The sequence below is a fragment of the Chamaea fasciata genome, unplaced genomic scaffold (assembly GCF_029207755.1).
Source record: "Chamaea fasciata isolate MVZ Bird 193981 ecotype frontalis unplaced genomic scaffold, bChaFas1.0.hap1 SCAF_17, whole genome shotgun sequence".
NCBI classification, from domain to species: Eukaryota; Metazoa; Chordata; class Aves; order Passeriformes; family Sylviidae; genus Chamaea; species Chamaea fasciata.
This window is the reverse complement of record NW_027094102.1, coordinates 11863836-11887770: the sequence shown is the minus strand read 5'-3', so window position 1 is coordinate 11887770 and position 23935 is coordinate 11863836. Positions and strand designations below refer to the sequence as shown.

Below are 23935 nucleotides of genomic sequence, written 5' to 3'. Positions count from 1 at the left end.
TGGCCTCGGACACTGCCGGGGATCCACAGCTTCTCTGGGCACCCTGTGCCAGGGCCTCCCCACCCTCATAGGGAACAATTCCCCTTCTGTATCAAATCTAAATTTCACCTCTTCCAGTCTGAACCCGTTCCCCATAGTCCTGTCACAGCAGCTCCTGATGCAGAGTCCCTCTGCAGCTTCCTTGGACACTGGAGGGCTGCGCTGAGGCCTCCACACAACCTTCTTTTCTCCAGGCTTGATACTGAGACAAAGAAAAGTGACATTCTCGCTATCGTTTAAATAAACCAGAAAAAAAAATTGGAATTTCTGAGAACCCACCCAAAACCAGGTGAGAAAGGTCTTTGAAATTATAGTTGCTATATTGACTAACCTTTTTTAATATATCTGAGGTATATGAAAATCTGCTTCATGAAAGCATCCCACTGCAAACTCAATTATTTCAGTGCCCCAGTTGTGTCTGTGACTGGCATTTGGGTGCTCCCTTTGTGGCTGGCATGAGGAGAATATATCACACCCCACATGACCCTCTAATCATTCACATTTTCCAGAAGAGCTCTTAACAAGCTAAATGAAGCATAGAGAGCAGGTTTTCAGCATGTTCAACCTGCAGGTAGGGGTTGGAGTGAGAGAGTTTTAGTGCAGAATGAGCAAATCTGGACCAGCTGCTTGCAGAACCTCCACCTCACCCTGTCCCATGGAGACTCCCAGGTCCTGGAAGAGTGAAGGACCCTGAATTTGCAGGTATCCTGCTCCCAGGAGGCAAGGCTTCAAGAAGTAAATTTAGGTGGCAAAGTATGGGCATTCTGGCAGCAGGGTCAATCCTCTTTTTAATAAATGATCACGTGTTTGTCCACTCTGTTCAAAATATAATTCAAAGCACAGTCGGGAAATCCCCACAGTGCCATGAGCCAAGAGGCATCTGAGGACAGGAAAACACCTGGTTTGTCAGTCTCCAGTGCAGAGAAAGGAGCAGGAAACCTCACAGGTTCGCTGTGAAAGGTCTGTGTGGATAAAAAAGGACAATCTGTGAGTGAGGGCAAGGCTTTGTAGACAGAAGTAATGGCCTCTATTATCAATTTATGTCCCAATTAATATATTTGTGTAAAAAAGCCTTATGAGGTGCTAATTAAGCACAGAGGCTTTTAGAGTGAGGTGATGTTTCAGGAGGCAACACTTTCATAGAGTGTCCTTTATCCCAGGAGCATTTTGGATGTTTTCTGTTAGAAATCTCAGTTAAACAATGCAGTTTGAGGGAGAGCTGGTTGCAGCAATGTCATGGCACATCACTCTTGTGGTTTACAGTTAATCTCCTAATTGCTCCCAGTCAGAGCAGAGAAACCCAGAAGCTTTCAGCTGTGGTTATAAAAATATTGGATTATATAAAAGACAAATTAGGCTCATATTTTTTCCTAATTTATAAGCTTTTTTTTCCCTAACTTTCTCTGATTGCTGTGGTGAAAAAAAAGGAAATCAATCCTCTTTCTGTCTGGCTTGTGTTTTTTAAGAGTGCCCGGGTGGGATTATAGGGACCAGCTGGGCAGGGCTGGAGGAGGCAGTTTGTAGGGTGCAAACAAGGGGAGGGAAGCAGAGAGGGAATTGAACCCAGGTGAGAGCAGGGAGTCAGGTGTTTGTGATCATGGAAACAACAAATTCCCAGGGTGGTGTGAGGACTGTTTGCATGTTGTTATATTGCAGCAGCCTTAGGAAGAGGATTCACCTGGCTGGGCAGAGGGAGCTGGTAGAGAAGTATCTAAAAATTTTTAAAATTCTGGGTTTAGTTTGATGTTTTGTGCTTTTGCTGTTGTAGGAAAGTTAATTAGTCTGACTTCCATGCTGCTGAAACCTGACTCTTTCAGCTCAAAAGCTGGGTTAGTCTTTTGTGGTGGCCTGCTCTGAGGGAGAGGTCTATGAAGGTTTGCCTCAAAGCCATGAGGATTTGTGATCCTGAATAGCCTCTCTCTCTTTGGTGCAGGCTTGTGGGCATGTACCCCGTAGTATTTGCCTTTCTATACCTTGAATTTTATCAAAAGGAAAGAGTGCTGGAAGGAAATTAAGTATAAGTCTAACTTACTTCAGGTCAGCTTGGTTAATTAAAGAGAAAATCCAGCCTGCAGCAGAGTCCAGTGGGGTCTGAAGCTTAGAGAACAAGGTAAAAAAACATATTTAAAAATAGCATCTTATGATCATTACAGAGTTCCTATTCTGAAGTAAAATCCTTTTGTCCACCAGCCCAAACAAATCCTGCCTCTTTCAGTGGGAGTTGGATGTTTGGTGCTGCGGGGACAGAGAGGGCTTCTGTGCCTGGTTTGGTGATGTTGGCTGGGGGTTTTGGGAAGGGGCTCCTGTGTGATGCCTTGTGAAGGCTGGCCTGAAACAGAGACTGGACAGAGCCAGAGAATAAAGTAGGTATTTATTGAAAGGCCTCCAGGATCCACCTTGGGAAGGACAGGGTCTGACCAGGGCTACACCCAAGGTGGACCCAAAATGGTCACAAAATGGATGAACTGTCACGCAGTCTCATACTTTTATAAGTCTTGGTCCATTTGCATATTGGGGCTTAATTGTCCAATTCCAGCTGCAGGTTGTGAGGTCCCATCCTTCTTGTTCCTCCCTCCAGCCCACCCTTGTTTGTGCTGTTGGGCCTGAAAGTTGTCCTTGGTCCTCAGCAGGAAAAGGATTTGTTTTGTGTCCCTGCTCTATGCAGAGCTGAGTGACACTGACTGTGAGCTCAGAACTGCACCCCTGGGCAGCACAGAACCTGAAATACATGAAAGCTGAAACTTAAGGCATCATGTGGATTGTTTTTATGGCAGAGGGATCCCTGTTGGACACAGGGAAGGGGATGCTCTGCACAGGTGGGTACTGAGGGCTCCAGGCTGGGGCACTGGAGTGGGCTGAGGAATGTGGCTGCTGGGGAACCTACTGAGATGAGGCTCAAAAAGTGCTTTTCCTGCAGATGTGGGGACAGTGTAGGGTTGGCAGCAACACAGAAATTTCTTAACCTGGATTTTTCCTGCTCGTGGAAGGGGGTTGGAACTGGCTGATCTTTGAGGTCCCACCCAAATCATTCTGTGATTCTCTGATAAAAGCAAACCTGCACCGGCCTTGTGTGTGGGGAAATAGCAGTAGGAAAGAGAGGCTTCTTTCAAAATCCCCTCTTAGTTCTGCTGTCTTTGTTTCTTCTCTTGTACAGCTGTGTCTGTTTAGTGTTTGCTCAAAGAAAAAGCATTGTTTTTCTTTTAAACTTCAATCCTCTCAGGGGATCTAGGTGCATCTACCTGAAAGCTGTGCCTCACCATGAATCCTACCATGTCTGTTTAGATGGGAAGGTGATTCTGAGCCTTATTAGTCATGATAAACCAGAGAGTTGGTTAAAAAAGATACAAAGATTTCAAAGTTATCCTTTGAACTCATGTTTTGACTTGAGGGATTTCTTCTTCCTTCTAAGCATGCTTGCTGGTTTTTTCTTCATTTCTGATGATCTTTCTAGTAATGAGAATGCAAGTTATTCAAAAGGGTTTATAAAGGTTGACAGTGAATTATTATTGGTCCGTTGGGTGTTTAAATTGCAAATATTATACTCAAAATCAAGCTTTAGAAGCAAGATCTTCTTGAAAGATTTATGGCTACAGTCACCGAGGGTGTGATAAATTTAACATGGAATACAAAGCTGTATCAGTCGTAGCTTTCCCTACTGGATTCCTCCTTGCATTGGTTGTGATAGCTGCTCCCTGTTCTTGAGTCTTCAGCAAATGTGTGAGTACAGGACCCTGGCAGGAAAAGCCTTTGGGATGCTGTGGAAATCATCACCTGAGAGAGGAATGATGTTTGTGTGTCTGGGGCTCTGCTGGTGGCAGCAGCTGTCCTCTGTGTCCACCCAAAGGGAAAGAAGAGAGGGATGAATTCAGAAGTGAGTTCCAACCTTGAGAAATCAGTAAGGTTGGAAAAGACATCCAAGATTGTAAAGTCCAACCTCTTAATGGTGCCTTTCACATGTGCTCTCAGTTACATTTGTGGCAGCAAAACCAAAGAAAGAACTAAACCCATTTCCAACTAATGCAAGCTCCATTATCAGCTGTGTGGTTGGCAATTTATTTTTATTACAGACTGGCTGTGCTTTTGAGGCATTTTCTTCAGAAGCTGGTTGAATTTGCCAAATGTTCTTCACCTGGAATTCATTGCTCATTGTAATTCTCTTGATACTGTGGTGGCAGGGGCTGATCTGCTGCAGCTGGAACTTGTTCCACACCCCATCTAAATCCTGAACCTCTTAAAATCCCACCTACCCTGAGTAAGTAGCTGGGTAGGGATATATTTTTTATGTTCCATTATTCATACAGACCAAAAGTAATCAAAGTTGCCTTTCTATCCCTTTTGTTTTGTGCATTCTGAGGTGTCATTTACAGCACATCTCTGGTGCTCTGCTCCTCTCTGAAATAATTACGAGATTATTTTGGTCAATATGACTGAACGATGATTTAATGCTTTTCAATGGTGAGCTGCGTTAGTGACTCTTTAAGGATTAGAGGCTTAATGAAATGCACACATCAGGGTGGTGATTTAATCTTTTTCTCATAAAAATCTTCACAACAAGATAATAAACCGTAAGAATAAAAATCATTTTGACAAACCTGTCTAGCTTTCAGGCTGTGAAAAGTCTGAGTTAATTACCTGTGGGCCCCTTCTCTTATACTGAGGATTATTGAAAGGGCAACTTCCAGGAAAGGTTTAAAGTTCCCAGGTAGGCAATTGCAGTTCAAGGCTGGGAAGGAAGGGCAAGAAATCTCCTTTCCTTCCAAACCAAGACATAGATCCTCAAATGTATCCCTGTGTGTGTTTGCCAACAAGTGATTTTAAACTTTCTGGTGTTTATTTTTAAAAGAAATCCTCAAATGTCATACTGAAAGGAATGTCTTGTGAATCAAGTTGCTTTTCAAAATTTAATAAGACAGCTGCTCATTAGCAACTTGTCTGGGCTGGCATCTCTTGTTTTTTGAAGGAGTCTTCTCTCATTCCTGTTGGTCAAAGTTTGTCTCTGGGTTATCAAGCTGAGCTTCTCCAAGGCTGATAGAGCAGTGGAAGGTTTGAATTTGGCAGTTGCCCAATGGCCTGGGTGAAAAGTTTGGTGTCTCAGTCCGGTTTGCAGCAGACAGAGGTTCTTTTGTCCTGGGCATATGTTTTTATCTTTGTGCCTGCAGTGGGAGCCCTTTTTTCTTCTCCCTCTCAGCTGGAGGACACAGCTAAATGAACATCCTTCTTGGAAGTAACCAACTCCTGAATGGTGCTGGAGAAGGAATTTCCAACACACACACAGAAGAAATAAGTAGAGTTACTCATTTATAAATTGAAAAAAATTTCCAAACACAGGCAGGAGATCCTGTGCTGATCTATTGAAGTTGTGCTTCCCCACTCCTGGTTTTTCCCTTTCACTCTCATCCCCCCTTTTATTTGGTGTAGGGGGAGTTTGGTGCTTTTTGGAATTCTGGAAACTGAGAATTTGGGGTTTTAGTATATAGTAATACATGTGAGTCACGATGGAGGGCTTTGGGCATTGTCTGGGTTCCTTCTTCTTCATGGGTTTGGGTGGTTTTCTGTAATTGCTTGATGGAGTCCACATTGCAGACTTCAAGTAGTTAGTTATTGGGTTTAAAATACAAATAATTTAGGTGGCATTTCATAACTGGACGGATTGTCCTTGAAAAGACCTGGTAGAGATAGAGAAGTTCTCCATTTTACCTCATTTCTCTGACTTGTTAGTTAGAGCTCATGGCTTGTGAGTCTGTAAATAGATAAGAAATAATAGTCATCCAAGTCCAAACTCAAACCCTACGTTTCCTGTGTCTTAATCCTGACCTCAGCAGAGAGAAAAAGAAACTTGAACCGCTGCAGGTGCTGTTTGAGTTGATCTCCCATCTCCATAAGAAATAACAGCAGATCCCCAGAATGTCCTTCAGATAAGGCAAGGAAACGACTGAAGATGTTGCTGATGTGCAGAGAAAGGCTGACACCTGGGCATGGAAGCATAGAAGAAAAAGATAATTCAATAGAAAGGTAAATGCTGCATTGTGAGTAGCAAACTGGAATTTAAATGCAACAAATTTTCAATTTTTAGAAATAGACTTGAAAAAAGATGGAACAGAAAATAGTTGATTTTTTTCCTCATTAAACAGTGTTCTGTGCTTTTCATATTGTCCCTTCTTTCCTTTAAGAGCTTTTTGAGAGTCAATGAATTGCTTTGTAAATGGTTATAAAGTAGAAAGTGTCCCTTGAATGGTATGATTTTTGCCAGAAGTAATACAGTCCAATGGTTTAGGGTGAGCACAGTCAGCTTTTATAATTCCATCTCTTTTGTCTGTCTCTTGTTCTCCCCCTCCCCGGCTCTAAAACTTTGGGGTGGCAGCATTTCCTTTGTTAGATTTATATAACTGCTCAGGGAGGAGCAGAACTTGCATAGGGGAAATCTCATTTATCACTGGCACTGCTTCTAAACTTGGACTTCTAAGACAGATGTGAAGAGGATGAACAAGACTCCAGGGAGGTTGAAATGTATTTTCTTAGGGATAATGGCAAGTCTTCCTAGAGAACTCTCTCTTGTTTCTGTAGACTGGATACCCTCAAGCTGCTATCCTGACACCTCTCTCTGTATTTCTGTCTTCCTGGTTATCAAAGCTGAAATGATTCTCAGAATTACTACATTTAAATGAACTACTTGCTGGTACTGTGATTCAAGGATGATTTAAAAAAAAAATAGTAATTTTGGTGTTGAAGTCTATTCTGGGCTGGAGTATAATACAGAATAATCTGCTGGCTGTCCAAGTAAATTCTTATTCATTATTTAAACATTTACTTGGCTTTGATACTCTGGCTAAAACTAAGATAATCAGGTTTTGAAATCTGATTTAGAAAAGGCAAAATATTTTTTAGTATCATTTGAAAGCAGACAGAACATGAATAGACCCCTTTTATCAGGGATCTGTACTAAAGCGAAAAACTCAGAAGTTGTTTTTTGACTCTGCTGCCATAAAAAAGCAAATGCCACTGCTTGTTTAATATTTTCTTGCTAATGAACCCAAATGTTGTGACCTGGGTCTGTGAATGTGCTTGATTTGTAATCAACTTCATCTGACAAGCTGTACTGCTGCCTTTTTTGTTGTTTATTTTTGAGGGGATGTGATGCTTGAAATGGTTCTTTTCATCTTTGAGATGCTTCCAACAAGAGTGTGCTCAGCTAACGAGCCACGCTGCCCCTGCCTTTATGTTTGCTCACTGGCAGCCCTGCCAGCTCCACGTATGGAATATAGCAGCTAATTCCAAGCAGAGTTCTGAGGCCAAATCCATGGTTTGGGTGGGAATTGAAGGGTTGCGTGGATGAGATCTGATGAATAGGCAGGATGACAAGGATGCTGAAGTGGTGCCATGTGGCCTGGAAAGGGGATTACTATATTTTTTATGTTTGTAGTATGATCAATAGCCCAGGGAAGCTGCTGGTAATGAGGAAAACCCAGCCATGGGAAAACCCTGATCTTAGTGTGGGTTGGTTAGCAGGAGTGGGTAATCACCTGCTGCTTTATTCTCAGGTTGCTCCAGAAGGAAATAATGACAAACAGAAACGAGCTTTTCCTCACTATGTCTGGCAATAAAAGCTGTTCCCTCTTCAGAAGTGCAGCAACCCCAGAAATCAGGAGATGAAAGTGCAGACCTGTGAAGGATCTTGAGAGCAGTACCTGACAGAGATGCTGCACTGGGGGATGTTTCAAGTTTGATTTCAGGTGGGGAGGCAAGGGGAGACTGAGGCTCTGTGTGCAGGGGAGTTTATTTAAAGAGTGGCAGCACAAATCTCATTATGGGGTGTGCTGCAGGATAGACCTGTCCATGGCATTAATAATGAAAATTCAGAGGTGACTGCTGGCAGAAAGCAACTTTGTGCCTCAAGAACTGCAGAAATTCATAGCAGCAGAAGCCAAAAAAAAATCTTGTGCAAGGCTTATGAATAGAGAGCAAGGGATTTAATAAGCTAAAAGTGCCCCTTAAAAGGTGCTGGAGTTCCTAAGGGGAGTTTGCAGTGTCATAAGGTTTTAGTGATCATCATCCACCAACCTGTGAAGCTGTAAGTGGCCCAGTGCCATAAGCACCTCAAAATTGGACACTTGTAAAAGCCAAAACTTTGCATTTTCAAATTCATGCAAATAAGCTGGAAGTGAAAAGAAAACGAGGCAGTTTGCCTTGGAAGAAGGTGGACTCCTGTGAAGGGGGAGTTATAAAGTGTTGATATGGGGACTTCCCTTGTTGAAATGCAGTAATGCACTTTCCAGGGCTGCAGAGCAAAGCTGAACACCCTGGTGGGTGTCGGACTGTGTGTGCCAGAGGAGGATAAGCCACGGGCTGGTCCCTGGTGAGAGGATTTGGGAATGACAAAAGAAACAAATTGCTGAGTCTGATGGTCCTGGGCCAAAGACAAAGTCTGGTAACGAGAAACTAAAACTGCTTTTGAGGAAAGATTTACAAACAGGTTGTAGCCGAATGCCAGGGCTTTAGGAATCCTTGACTTCCAGCCAGGCATTAATAAAGGAAGTTTGCTGCATTTAGCAACCACTTCATGGCTGAGATACAGATCCACAGAGGGGGGTTCAAGGTAAAATCCTAGAAAGGAGGACAATTCCACATGTGCAGAGAATGCTGAGTTAAAGTTGTCTGGAATTGAGGAGAGTGTGTCTTAGCAGAAGAGTGTGCTGAATGAATCTGCATGGATGATTGATAGATATGACTTGGCATGTGGGGATGGTAAAACTATGAATGAATTTTTCATTGGAGGTGGTTCCTCTGCTGTGTGCAGACATGACTTGCTGTCTGTGCCCTGCATCAGCGTCTGTGTGGCTGGAGGAAGGAGCTGATGGCGAGGTGAACACCTCCCGTGTGAACAGCAGCACAGGCATAATCAAGGTTAAATGCCATAAATTAGGTGGCTTATCCCAGGGGAAGCCTGGACTTCTCTTAGATGAGCAAAATTTGTTGAAAGGCGTATTTTTGTAGTGAGGATTTGACAGGCTTTCCATACTGGAGGAAATGAACCTGAATGCTTGTCAGTCTAGGAAAAGGTGTTTCAGAGATGACAGGGAGTGTGTTTTGGCTCCCTCTTTTCCTCCTGGAGCCAGCTGGGAAACGTTTGAGATGGGGCAGGATGTGTTTGGTAAGAGAATGATGGTTGATGGTTTGTAGGCCAGTGTCCTACTGGTTTGTCAGGCACAGCTGTGCTGTTATTGGAGATTTCTACTCCATTTTCAACATGTTCAACACCCACTGCCAGCTGGGTGGTGCCTTATGTGTTGAGCAAAGAGGGTTTGCCCAAAAGCTGAAATCTTTAAGGTCCCTGGAAATGTTGGAGCAGTTCTTTGTCAGCATCAAAATGATGACAACCAAGATCCCAGGTGAAGCAGCTTCCCTTTTCTCCCAGAAAGTAAAATTGATTGGCAAACAGTCAACTTGCTACATATCCATCAAGGTCAGCCCCCACGGAGGAATAAGGTGTCTCCTAGCTCTAAACAATAAACAACTTTTTCTTTTGTTTTAATTTATACGCCAGTAATACTCATCTGGAAAGCTTTTTATTCTTCTGTCAGAAAACATGCAGATAACAAAGAACAGCTTCAACAACTTCATTTCTTAAAAAGCTTAAAATGCATGAAAAACAAAGCTTTTTTTTAATTAAAAGAAAATAAACACGAAAATGGAAATGGAAGACTCAAATGGCCTGTGAAATTAAATAAATGAGAGGAAGTTAGAGAGGAGGAGGTGCCTGGCCAAAGAACATAACCAACCTAGCATTTCTGAGTATTTTTAATGCAGTACAGAGTTCCCAGAAATAACTTGGAGGAGGCATCATCGAGGTTTTTCTGTCACCTCACCCTTTAAAAGAGGGTTGTACTGAGAAGTTTTGTTATATTTGGGAAGGGCACTAACCCTCCACACATGGCTTTGTCCTGGCTGTGTACTCCTCGTGTCACACCACTTGCTCTGGTATGGAGAAGGCCTTTATCCTGTGCATTCCCTTTCTTTAGCACAATGATTGAAAAAGTTTTGTGCATTGATTGATTTCTCTGCTCTGAGACATTGATTTGGCTTGCGGAAAATGGTCAAATAAAATCAAGTAGTGTTCGGTGCAGACTGAAAATCATCTTTTCCAGGCTCTTGGTGATTAGATCACACTGGGCTTTTTTCTTTGCACATCCTGCTCGGCCTGGCACTAAAAGCCCTTATGAAAGTTTGGCTGCAAGACCTGAGTAAATAGCTCAGTTGTGCTTCTGAGGGTTTTTAAAACAAACAAAAATCTTCCTGTTCAACAAATAAGGACTGATACAGTGACCTGACCCTTTGTTCTTCCCATCCCTAAGAAGTGAGACTGACATTTTTTAGGAAATTTAACTTCCAGTGTCCTGGATATTAATGGCTGAATTTAGTTTTTGCCCTCTACCAATAAAACCCCCAAACCAATCAATCAACAACAAAAACCTCCTCATCCTCCAAACAAACAAACAAAAAAACCTCCTGAAAAAAGCTACAGCCCCCTCTCCCCTCAAGAGACCTCTTGTATTTTTATTTTATCTGTGAAGCTGATATTTTATCTTTTATTGTCATCACTGGAGATTAGGATTTTGATAAGCATTGCTGAACAATCAGATGAATTATAATAATGCCTTTCAATTTATTAAATTGATTTTGGTAACTTAAAGAATTCCACAAAACCTGAAGAAGTCAAACTGAAACCCAGCCCCTGTTCAGCCTGAAAGAGGGGAAATTTAGGTTTGATATACAGAAGGGAAATTGCTCCCTGTGAGGGTGGTGAGGCCCTGGCACAGGGTGCCCAGAGAAGCTGCGGCTGCCCCTGGACCCCCTGGCAGTGTCCAAGGCCAGGCTGGACGGGGCTTGGAGCAACCTGGGACAGTGGAAGGTGTCCCTGCCCATGGCAGAGGGTGGAATGGGATGGGCTTTAATGTCCCTTCCAACCCAAACCATCCCATGGTTCTGTGATTCTGACTCTGGACACCTCTGAGGGCCACAAGCATTTTGAACTCAGGTGTGGCAAAGTTTTCTTGCCCAGGAACATGGACATAGAACCCTCCTGACAGAGACACACCAAGAGCCTTTTTGGGCCTGACTTTTGGGGTCTGTAAGGGCCAGGAGAAGCTGGGCAGTGACACTGAGGGCCGGAGGGCTGGAGCTCCAGGTGAGGCATTTGGGGTTTATCACAGAGAGCACCAGGTGAGGGTGGAAGCAGCACTTAGCTCCTGAAGGGCACTGCAGAACAAGGGAGAAATGGAGAATAGTGGAGAATAAATATTTTTACCTGGTGGTCAAAGCACTGAGTGAAGCAAGAGCTCGCACTGGGGGCCCCTTTTGCCTCTGAAGGGCGAAGGGAAGGTTTAGAGGTTTAGATAACTTTGTTGATGGCAGCACAGTGGCAGCTGTGCCCTCTGCACTGCCACTTCCTCAGAGCAGAACACACAGAGTGCACTGAGCAGCCCTTGAACCCTCCTCTTCGCCAGGAGGCTCTGGAGTCCCCCTCGGCCCCCTCAGCGTTGTTCCACAGGAGCCTTGGACAGTGAGTGCTCTTAACCTTGTGTCACCTGATGGTTGTGTAGGTGATGTTCCTGCCACTACAATCCCATTTATTTCGTGCCTGCCCATTTGGAGCAAGGAGCAGCAGTCATTGTGTCAGACGTGAATGGTTCTTCTGCTGCTCTGTCAGCTGAATGGCTCGAGCTGTGTTGATTCCTTGCTTCAATGTGCTGCTATTGTGAGAGAACATTTTCAGGGGATTAAAGATTTATTATAGGAACAGTTGATTTGGCTCTCACTATAACGTTTAATGCTCTTATTCTGGTTTCTGTGAAATAATTTGTTTTCTTTTGTTGTCTCTGCTAAAAGTATTTCAACAACTTGGCAGAAGAATAAACAGACGCAGCTTCAAAATAACTCAAAGTAGCGAGAATTTTTTTTTTAAATTAAAAGAGGAGAAAACAGGTATGGGGGAAGCTCATTATTTAACACTTTGCTACAATGATGAGTTGCCTGGTTCTGATGTTTTTATTGCTATTCATGTGACATCAGCTTGCTTCCTGAAGTCATCAGGTGAAAGAAAAACGAAGGTTTCTTGTGACTCATGTTGTAATCTCTGCTTCATGTAATATAAAAAACTTTGGTTTAATGTATTAGCATAGAAAAAAAACCTAATAGATTTAAGGCAAGGCTATGTTTTAGTTGGAATTTTTAGTCCTGAATGCTTCTCTGTGGAGTAGAGCTGTTTCTCAGTTGTAAGCACAAATGTCAGTGTTCTGTTGTGTGGGCTAGCAGCACATCGTGCTGCCTCAGCTCTGTCAGAAAACAATCATTTTATTCTGCACTGTTGTACAAATGCTTGAGTTTCTGTGGCTAAAAGGTGGAGGGATGCGGATGTAATCCACATTGAGATTTTTTGCTAAATATGGTTTGTTTAGCTTTGTCCTAACAGCAGGAAAAGTGGTAATGCCAGTGTCCTTGGTGCTTCCAGCACTCTTCAGATCCAGGGAGCCTGTGGAAAGAGAAACAGGAGTTATTACATCAGACAGAAATATCCATCAGAAAAGTATTGATGCTGGGGAGAAACTCCTGGTGAGCTGTTGGGCTGCATGGGCTGGAAAAAGAGTTGTGTGTTCACCTCTTATGCCCCATCAAGGCAAAAAAAAAGGAGCACAGGAATAACAATGCTCTACTGGTTATTCCCATCTCTAAACGTTCCCTTATCAAAATGCTGCCTCTGAACAGCCATAAACTCCGAGATGTTTCCTGAGGGGGTTGGTTCTGCTCTTGCTCCCCATGGGTGCACTTTGATCTGCTCCTGGATCAGGTGTGTACTAGGAGGCAACTTCCTAGCTCTGAGTTTTCAAGGTTACCATTCTGTGGTTTGTTTTGTTGGGTTTTTTAAGTCAGTGTTTGCAGGAGCAGAACTTTGGTATTGTCATAGCAGCTCGTGGGTGAACTAAACCATATTTGCAGAGAATGCTTAGGATTTTTTTCAACTTAATTATTTTTAAAAATTGTTTATTAGCACAGCTTCCCTAAGGCAGAATGGAAGGTAGATCTCAGACTCACGGAATGACTGGGGTGGAAGAAACCTCCAAGATCACTGAGTCCAACCAAGCCCTAACACCTCAACTAAACCACGGCACTGAGTGCCACATTCAGTCTTTTTTTTTTTTTTTTTTTTTTTTTTTTTTTTTTTTTTTTTTTTTAGTTACTTCATATGTGGATTAAGGTACCTTGGGTGCTACAGGTTTGGCAGAAGCTCCTCAGTACATTTTAGCATCTGCTGCCACTTTGCACTTCTGGCATGTTGGTAGTGCATGAGGAACTCCTGTGGCAAAGGCAATCACGTGCTCTGGAGTGACTTCAGCTGATAACCCATTTTCTCCTGAATTCTTTGCTTCACCCCAGGTTGTATTTAAATGGCTTGATGGGTGCCAGCAGATTGGGCTGCAGGGTCTGCATGGGCTGTCCATACCTGTGCTGAGGAAAAGGGACAGGAGAGAACATCTGAAAATCTAAGTGGGAGAACACTAAATAAGCAATGTGAGTGCTTCTGATAGGGCTGTTGAGATAGATAAAGCTGTCCTTTGTGCAAGTATCTCTTGGTGTATTTTCTCATTGTAGGGCTCTTCTAAGTATTAGTAAAGTGCTGCTTCCCGGCTATAAATTCCTGGAGTGAAAAGCAGAGAAGCAGGCAGAGCCACCTCTCCAAGAGACCCTGTAATTACATTTTTGACGACTCAAGGCTGGTGTTTGTCTTTTTGTTTGATGCTGGCAGGAACTGTGTTGCAAAAAGCCTTTTGAAGTTAATACCTAATTAAGATGGATGGGGAAGGTCAGAGCCCCTGGTAATGCTGTTGGTTCAGGCTGTTGGCTGCCTCAGGAAGGCATCAGCAGGAAGATTTACTGGGAGCCATTCTGTGCATCCAGGTTGGGAAATGTTATTTAAAAATCAATGGGTAAACAGGAGTCCTGAGTTCTGCACACAGACAGAGAGGGACATTTGCCAGATGGGGGAGCCAAGGCACTTAACTCTCCTGTCAGAACATCCTCGTTTCTGTTCTCCTCTGATTAAACAAAAGGTGAGAGGGGTTTGATTCACATGGAGGAACTGGAAATGTTGGGGCTCCATTCCCTGAGGTGGGATGTGGATGTTTGGTTGTCAGGCTGTGAATAGAGCTTTGGCTGATGTGTGATCTGTACCTGCTGGTCCTCATGGCAGTACAACACTGCATCTGAGAACAGCATGTGAGCACCAAAATAAGGGCTGAGACGTGCTCTTAAGCATGTTCCCAATCCTGAGCTGATGGTGGTGTTCCAATGTAGGAGCATAGAGTGAAAAACCAAGTGAAACCCAGAAAGGAAGTGAACCCATGGCACAGGAGAAAGAGAAACAAGGCAAAGTTTTGGATGGTACTAAATTAGTTCACACTTCTCAGAGCCCAGCCCTGTTCATTGTGCACTGTGGATTTGGGACACTGAGAGAGATACTGAGATTATCTGACCTATCTTACAATAACAACAAGTGAACAAGACAGCCAGGCCATTTCCTAAAGGGGTGATGTGTTTAGTGTGACTAAAGCAGACGTGGACTAATGAGTGCCGGAGTTAAGGGAATTCCCACTGCTGCTAGATTGGATGTAGAAAAGCAAATTAAAATGTAGCCTGTTAAAGTCTGCTGTGTGCACCTCTGAGTTTTGGAGAGCAAAAGTCTACCCTGTCTTCTTTCTGAATTGAGTCCCAGCTCGGTTATGTTTGCAGCCTTGCTGCTCTTTACTTGCTGCCTCTGCTCAGCCAGCTGAAAGCTTTTCAAGCCTTAGATGAGGTGTTATTGCTAAATTACAGAAATCTGGCCTGAAGGTGGAAAGCTAGAAGGAGGTGGTGCTGTTAGGTAAGCCATAATTTAGTGTATTCATGCAGGCCCCAGTAAATGTTTTGTACTACTTGAAAATTCAGGATGTCTAGTGAGAAAACACTGTTGGATAATGACAATACAGAAAGTAGCTTCATCCTGGATAATTTCTGCCAGCTGGAAATGAGGCCTTGTTGGTGCTTGCTGAAGAATAAAAGCACTTTTCAGAAGAGCTCTGCTAACCCAGATTCAAGCCTCCTTTGCACAGAATGGCTTGGTCATGCCAGGGGGATGGGAGTCATTTCTAGGTCTAGGGGTGGGTGGGGTGGCACGTTAGATCAGAGAGAAACCCCCCAAACTTCTCCACAGAGCTCCATTTGTTCCAGCCACAACCTTATTTCTGCATGTCAGTTTGTTATTGCTGCCTCCTACACGTTCTTAGCACGTTGGCCCTGCCATGGTCTCTCCTGCTGCTTCACAGAGTGGGAAAAATATCTCCTCGTGCCTGCCGTCAGAGTATGTGGTTGAACAAGGGGGCTTTGGAGGGGTGCTCGTGAAAAATGGCTGGTTTAACTTTGTGAAGGTGTGTGGGGATTATAGTTGGGCTTTATACCAGCTCAGGTAGTTCAGACTGGGTGTTTTCTGCAGATAATTTCAAAATTAAATTTACTTTGTCTCACTGTCCAGGAAAATGGTTACCACAGCAAAAAGCCAAGATTTGTTTATTTGTATATATTTCTTGTTAAAAGCTAATGAAGAAGCCCTTCAGGAGCACTGAAAGAAAAAAAAAAGGAAAAAATGGTAATAATAATGGTTCAATAATGTTGTAAGTATGCTATTACTAATTTTGGAGGAATTTCAGCTAGGATTAAATAAGTCCCTTTGTTTTACTTAGTCCAGCAGCACCTTGGATTAATTATGGGGAGAGAAATTGCAATTTGGCTATGCTAGAAGAGATTGTTAAATATCTAGATCAGTAGACCACTAGAGCAGAGATAAGTGGAGAATAAAAATCTGAGTGTTTCAATATTCATTAGGGATGCACCTTTTCTTTAGTTTTCTGAGGCTCTATTTAGGAATGGGAGCTCAGCCTCAAATGACATGGGGAGAAGATCCCTGGTCTAATGGTATCAATGGCTTGGTGTGTTTAAAAGTCTGTGCCATGGGGCAGTGGCACTTTGGAAACATTTTAAAGGAAGTATTTACAATAGATCTGAGGATTTCCTCCTGTTTGAAGTCCTGGAAAGCAGTGCTGAGGCTGTCTGTGCATGCCTGATTTTTGCTGAGCAGACCACCTTGCTTTGCATCACTATTGCAGATGAGTGGGAGAGGATGCCTGCAGGGACTTGGGGAGAATATTGCCCAGTGTACTCAGCATGGGGATGCTGCCAGGAGGCTGGGGAGGGAGGAGGAGGAGATCTTTGGGATCAGCACCCAGGGAATGTGTTGGTTTTTCCATAGCTGCTCTGGGGGATGGATCATTGTTGCCTCCATCTGCTGCACTGAATGCTCAGCTATTGCCCTGTATCTTTCCCTTCCTTTCCCCACAAGTGCTGCTGATTCATTTGGAGAGCAGGGAGCCACACACATGTCAGAACTCAGAAAAGGCAGTGGGAGAGTTTGTGCTGGGATTACTTTGGACATGGAGCCTCCCAGGTGAAGCTGTTGGCAGCTTGCAGAGCAGTGAAAGCAGCTCCTCTGGCCCATCCTTCTCCTCCTCATTTTCCATCTTCCATGGCACACACACCACCCCTGTGTGTATTCACCCAGTGCATTCCTTAGGTCCTGAGATAATTGCTCTGCCCCTGCTGTGTTAATTAATATTGGAAATTAATCTCAGATGTGCAATGGTTATTGGAAGTGGATGTCAAATATTTGGTGATGAGCTCTGGAGCACCGCAGAGGAGTGATGTCTGTCAGGGTGTTGTTGTGCTGTGAACTTTGCAGGATGTATCTGAGTGAATGCTGAGTTGGGGAGAACTGTTTGTTTATTCTGAGATGAGTCAGGATGTGGTAGGGTCAGGCCACCAGAGAAATGTCTGGGGGCGACTGAGAACATGTAGGAATAAAGTAGGCTCTGAAGAAGAAACAGAACAAGGAGATTCTTAAGGGCTAAGGAACAGAAGAATTTAAGGGAGAAGACAGAATGGGAGTTTAAAAGTGTGTGAGGAAGAAGAGTGGAGGAAAATGTTTTGGAGCAAAAATAACATTTGCTAAATTGCTTAAGAATTAAAATTAGGTGGAGTGAATGAACAAGTTACTATAAAACTAAGCAGTCATGAAATTGAAGAAGTAGTTACCACAAATATCACACAAAGACAGGCATGGAGGGCTTGAGGACTTAGGAAGATGTTATTTGGTGAGGATTTTCCTTAAATTCAATCATGTGTGTAATATTTCCCACAGGAGTGATGAAATCTTTATGTTCCCAGGCTGAGGAGTCTCTTGAGGACTTTGGCACTGTAGTCCCTGGTGAGGGATGAGGCACAGCTCTGTCTCACAGCTCCCCAGAGCCTGGATTTGTGTCAGAGCTTCCTGGGGAGCTCGGGTTTGGGGGCAGGAGGAGCTGCATGGCTGAGGCCCTTTGTGTTTCTTCCTGCTGCCATGGACTTTGGGGTGGCTGCAGGAGAGTTCTTGATGTTTTCAGCCTGCTGTAAAACAAGGTATCATTTTTCAGCTGCTGCAGTGTAGTTGTCCAATGGCCTCGTGCTGAGCCATGGGATAACATGAGCTTGGGGTCATCATTCTTGAGACTAACCCCGGCCTTCAGAGCCCTTCCTCTGACTGTTCAGCCCTGCTTTAAACTGCTATTATTAATCAGGTTATTCCTTGGGATATTTGTCACCTCTGTGTGGTCTTTTGCTTTGCAATTTATAGTTTAAGCAGAAATGTTGTTTCTGCATTTGGTCAGAGGATCCCACAGTCACAATCCTCTGCCTAACACCTCTGCAACCAGGCATAAATGAGATGTGAATTGCTGATATTTGTTAGTGTGCTACACTAGAAAGTACTTTATAGCCTTTCTGTCATATGTTTCAGATGATTCCACTTCAGCCAAACAAATTGTCCCAGCTTAATTTCCAAGAAATCATTGTCAAAATTGCTGAACCAGTTTAATTCTAAAGCACATATTTATACTGAGCTGCACAAAGCACACCGCCAAGCGAGATTACAAATGGCAGAGAGGAAAGTTTAATCAGAAATGAGATTAAATTTGAAAATGTGGAGTGTTAGTGATTGCTGCTGAGGCTCAGACAGGGTGTAAAGTCATAGATTTTTCTTAGCAGGGCTCAGAATAGCACGCTTGAGGAAGCTGAGGCGCACATATGCCCTGGTGCTGACAGCGGGAGAACGCGGCGGTGGCCTCGGAGCAGGGAGGGGGTTGCAATGTTGTGTTGTGCAACGAGGTGGAAGCAGGAGGAAGGAAACAACTCAAAAGGCTCATCCTCGCCCCAAGTGGAGATAGGGGATGGGAAATAAATGAATTGGTGTGAGCTCTGGTGCTTTGGGAGTGTGACCTGCCTGGCCCCAACACCTCTGAGGGGGCTTGGAACACAAACCCTGTGAGGAACGACTGAGGGAGATGGGGTTGTTTATCCTGGAGAAAAGGAGACTCAGAGGTGACCTCATCACTCTCCACAACTCCCTGAAAGGTGGCTGTGCTCAGGTGGGGGTTGGTCTCTTTCTCCAGGCAGCACTGACAGAGCAAGAGGACCCTGGCTGTGCCAAGGGAAATATAGGTTGGATATCAGGAAAAGGTTTTTTACAGAAAGGATGATAAAGTATTGGAATGGTCTACCTGCGGAGGTGGTGGAGTCACCGTCTCTGGCTGTGTTTAAGAAAAGACTGGCTGTGACACTCGGTGCCATGGTTTAGTTGAGGTGTCAGGGCTGGGTTGGACTCTATGATCTTGGAGGTCTCTTCCAAGCCAGTGATTTTGTTCTGTTCTTGCTGGTGAGGGCAGCAGGTTTGTCTTGTGCTTTTGGGCAAGCTCTGTGTATTTAAGTGGAGGGTTTTGCCAGCTGAGGTTGGAGAAGAGGTTTCTAAGGTGGCATTTCCCCATGGGTGCAGTGTCCCTACTGTGCTCTGGCAGTGAAACAATGCCACAGCACTTATTGATACCAGGGGTCAGTTTTAAATGCTGCCCACCCCCAGCCTGCTCCAAGATTGGCCTTTTTGTGCCATTCCTTATTCCATTACTGTTGAATGGAGTGTCCCTGATCTGAACTTGTACAAATAAAACACTTGTACAAACATGTTCTGTTTGTATCCAGAGCTGTTGTCCTGCACATGCAAGCCCTGGTTTTCTGTATGAAGCAGCATTGGTTGTGTGTGTGGAGGATCAGTGTTGTCTGAATGTGTTTTCCAGGAAAATGTATACTTGGCACAACTTCCCTCTTTTTGTATCGCAGGATGAACATTTCATGCTGATCATTTCAGCTGTAGGAGGAATTCTGAACCTCAAAATGGGATGTTTTGCCTTAGGGAAAGTCTTTTTTTACTTGAATACTTAGGTGGTTTGTTTTTATTTTCAAGTCATCTCTTGAACACTTCTAAATAGGAAAGAATTGGTACAAACCTGCTGTTGTTGCCACATTCCCCCTACAGAAATTTGAAGAAAAAAAAAAAATCCCCTAATTGAGAACTGAGCAGATCCCTGCCCCCAACACTTAGAGATTATGTGCTGTTTTATAATCACTACAGGGAGAAGCAAGGCAGAGAAGCAGCTTCTTTTATTACAGATGAGCCAGGATGTGCTCAGTAATCTCCCAGGCCTGTATTAAATCTGGGACACCTCTCCAAATTGCAGGTTGATGAGAACTGCAGCCCAGGAGCAGCGTTAATGTTTTGATGTGTAACAAGGATTACAGCAGCTGCTGCTAAGATGCTTGTGTTCCCTGCACTCTGAAGTGCACAACTTCAGGCCACCAAGGGGGTCCTGATTGTCCTCATTTATTTTTTATTAAGCATTAATGAGACGATTTAAGCCTTGCACTTCAGTGACCAGTTATTTCTCAGCTGTCTGTACTACCTTCTATTTTCTCTTGCAGCTCTTTAGTTTTGGGTTTCCTTCTAAAATTTATTCATTGGATAATGCTTTCTTGCTCATCCATATTTTAGTGTACAACAGGGTTTAAATTGGAGGTGGTGTTTGGGTTTAAAAGCTTATCACCCTTGCTTAAGGGATCTAAGTATCACCAAGTACTGCTGATGGTTTGTGGTGCGTACTTGCTTTGGGGGGAGAATGGGGAGGGATCTGTTCTTTAGTGGACAGTGTCCTCATGGAAAACTGACCCATAAATGCCAAATGGGACCAGTACAGAAATGGCATGAATCATAGAAGACACCTTGATCGCTTACCTGCATTAACACATCAGAGATGACAAATTCTGTGTGTCTGTGGAAGGAGTGATGGTGAATAATCCACCCAAGGAATACATCCTACCTTAAGTTTTGGCATTCAAAACCGTGCTGCTGTTGAATTATCTGTTAAGTTGACTGAATATACATTGTGTAAAGGTTTTTGTCCTGGGAATGGAGTGGAACATCCTAGGAACTGGGAAAACAGCTTTAGCTCCTCTTCATGCTTGTTTGGTACGTTGAAGGATGTGGCGTTGCTGTTAATGCTGCTGGATCTGTGGCTGCAGGTGGGATTTCATGTTCACTTACTGTGGCTGTGTTTAAAGAACTAGAAAACTGTGGAGGCTGTTAGCCAGGTTCTCAGCAGGTCTGGCTGCTTGTGCTGCAGAGGTGCCCATAATGGTGTGCATAATCGGTTAAGAAAAGGTCAGGAATGTGTTATAATTTAAGAATCTCAATGTTTTGCATGGAGGTAGGACCAGTTTTCTGAAATGTCTCCCTTTTGCAAGTACTGTGTAAGCTGATAGTCACGATTTTGACAAAATCACAAAGCAAAAACTTCCTCATGTGCCAACACCTGACTAACTCACTTCATATTCTGATTTTATTTCATTTAGTTCTGTGTCAATCAGCCACAAATTAGATCGTACAGCTGCTATTAGGAGCAAGTGTTGTGTTTCGGTCTTTAAAATGCTGAACAAGCTTTAAAAATCTTTACTGAATTTCAAATATGGCCATGGTAGAATTGGACCAAGGATTATATTGTCACTTCTCCCTAATATAGAATTATTAAAGCACATAAAGAGAGGAGCAGAGCTGGAGGCCAATGCATCATGTGATAGACTTTGTGTCAGGCCAGGGAGGGAATGCTGTTCACAGAGGACAGGGCAGAAGTGTTCTCTCACAAGGAAACAAGTTGGACAAAGTGGCAGAAAACTGGGCAGGCATTAAAGAGCGGCATCCAATTAGGGCAGAGGGTTTTGGTGGCTCTGAGCAAAGGGAGCTGGCGCGCACAGCACAAGCCATGGGAAAAGGGAGGGCTGTGTTGATGAAATAAAAACTTTGTGCTGTGGAGAAATCCATGAGCATACCAGAGGGACCCATTAGGCAGTAAACACTGGATGTGGTCCTGCACTGGGATGGCTCTGGGAGGTGGGGGATTGATAACACACGGGGTATTAAGCTGCTTGATAGTATGTCCTTAAGTGTAATGATTGCTGCAGTGCTAAAGTGCCACGCATAAAATGGGCTCTGATGTGCTGAATGCATTTTCTGTGTAGCTCTGAAGAGGTGGCTTTGTCTGTGTATAACCAGAAAATGAAAATGTCAAGAAAAATTTCAAGTGCCACTGCTTCTTAGGAAAATTATTAGCTTTGCATTGACTGAAAGGAGAGTTCCTCACCTGCCTGAGCCTGGATCTTCTCCTTGGGTTTACGTGGTGCCTTCCAGAAGCTACAGAGCAGCAAGGTACACATTAATCTGTAACCTGAGCTGGGGCTTTTACACCAGGAGTGAGCCTGAGTCACGGTTGTGTTGTGCCAGAACAGATTGAAGGGTTTGAAATAGCTGGGCTGCACGTGGGTGAACAGAGCCACCGAAACACAGCTTTTTGTTGTGCTGCAAGCATCTTAGGAAGGACACTTAATTATTTTCTTTCCCTCCGCTCTCCCCAGGAGCATGGATACAAAAGGAAACAAAGACTGAAGAGTGAGACTATAATTTTGTGGCACCACAAGGACACTTACTTTGTTCAGTCCTTTGCTTCTTTCTCCTCAATATTGTTTCACGCTACTTTTATTTCGAGTTGGTGCTTTGGCTCCTTGCAGATTGCAGCCCTGAAAGGGTGACCTGGGTGAGTTGTGAGCAGTATGAGTTAAATGTGGTAATCAGCAAGCAGCAAACTCTGCAAAGAGAGGGAAAACTTTGCCTGTGCACACCAAGTTTATGAAAAGTCTTTACGTTAATAAAATAGCACTTGGATCTCAAGAGTTTTATCAAGTATTGGAGAAATTATCCTTTTTCCATGCATCAGGAACTGGTGACAGACACAACAGTAGCCTGACAGCTGCTGGGGAGGCTGTGTGTGACCAACCCAAGTTCCCTGTAGTCAGGAAACCGAATGTATTTGAAGCCCCCAGAGGAAGCTGTTAGGAGTTTTAGCCTATAAAGCAGTGTGACACTGGGTTATTCTGCCTTTAAAGGAAACGGTGCCAAGCAGATCCTGTTGAGTTTTGAACTTGTAGCCCCACCAAGGGTGCTATTTAAAAATGAGTCCATCTGACCAAACAGCAAACGTGAGGGCAGCCAACTTGGTGTGAGTTACCACCTGCATCGTATGGAGAGGTGTGGGCCTGTGGTGGGAGAGTCTCACTGGCTTGTCAGCCAGCCAGAAGTGGATTATTCTGGAGGAGCAACAGACAGACCCTGGGCTTTGTCAGCTGCAGAGCTGTTTTTCTCTGGTTGGCAGCCAGCAACGTGCTGTGCTACTATCCTGTTCCTCAGCTGAGGTTCCTCAGACAAATTAAACAGCAGTGATGATGGAGAAAGAAGTGGCAGCAGCGCTGGAAGAAGATACCCCTCAGATTCACATTTGCTTGGTGAGCCAGAAGATCCTGCAGAGTCTTGTGGGGCTGGAAGTGGCAGTGCTCAGCTCTGCTGTGACATGAGATGCATTCCCTCCCTTCTGTGATGACTAAAGTGGGAGCTGGGCTGTGTTCCAGACCTGTAGCCTGTGGCTTTGGGCTGAAGAGATAAGAATTCACAGAAATGTAGAGCACCATAAAGTGTACGAGCAAAATTGAAATGACAAAGTTCTTACAGTAGAACTTCCATAACTGGAAGCGTTTCAAACTGTTCCATCTTCCCTGATAACTGCAGTCAGCTTTCATGCTCCCTTCTTATCTCCTCCTGCCACGAATGCAATTATCAAAAATGTTTGTTAGAAAAGCTTCCCTTGGTTGGGTTTTCTGTTCTGTGTGAAATCCTTACAGCCAAACTGAGTGTGCACATGGGTGTTATCTCCCAGAGGTTTGAGCAGTGATGTCTCCTGTCTCCATTTCCCAAACACTGGTTGTGTATGGAGCAGGGTTTGGTGCTTACAGGCACCCACAGCCCAGGCAAGTCATGGTCAGTGTGCATCCACAAAAGCCACACAGTTGGCCTAAAAACCAAGATATTGCTTGTTTGCAAATGCCTGATGCAGAGTTTTGCACATGAAAAGTGTTTTTCAAGGCATTCTGTCCTGCTGAAGAACAGCTTGGGTGCTGAAATACAGCTACTACGGCATTGGCAGAGTTTTCTGATGTATGAGGAAAACTTAAGATGAGCTGGGAAAGCATCTTTATCCTCCCGTGATCCTCCCCTCATGCTTGCTTTCCACGGAGTCACTCTGTCTTGTAGTAAATTGAGAATTTTGGGGGGGAGGTGACACTTGGCACAGAGAAGACCTTATCCTTCAGCGGGGCCCTTGTGACTTCAGCAGGGATGAGGATTCCACTGCTACCCCAGTGTGAGGGATGGAGCTGCTTGGCTGTGTCACTGTGGTGCTCATGGTGCTCAGGAGCCAAACCTGCAGATTTGTACTCTTTTGAAGCCATCAGTTGCTCTCCTTTGCCAATGGATAAGTTATTTGACTTCTTAGGCCATTAAAAAAATGTCATTTGT

The 23935-nt window shown here is 44.0% G+C and overlaps 1 long non-coding RNA gene across 2 annotated transcripts; it reads left to right on the top strand.

Annotated features, from left to right (window-relative positions):
• The first annotated feature begins 1712 nt into the window (after nucleotides 1-1712).
• On the top strand, nucleotides 1713-22091 carry LOC136298201 (uncharacterized). 2 transcript variants are annotated; one of them, XR_010723278.1, is made up of 5 exons: nucleotides 1713-1868; nucleotides 2077-2149; nucleotides 5859-6051; nucleotides 21553-21739; nucleotides 21946-22091. It is a non-coding gene; the product is annotated as an uncharacterized lncRNA (long non-coding RNA). The 2 variants fall into 2 exon arrangements; XR_010723277.1 differs by having other exon boundaries at nucleotides 1973-2149.
• Nucleotides 22092-23935: the final 1844 nt, after the last annotated feature.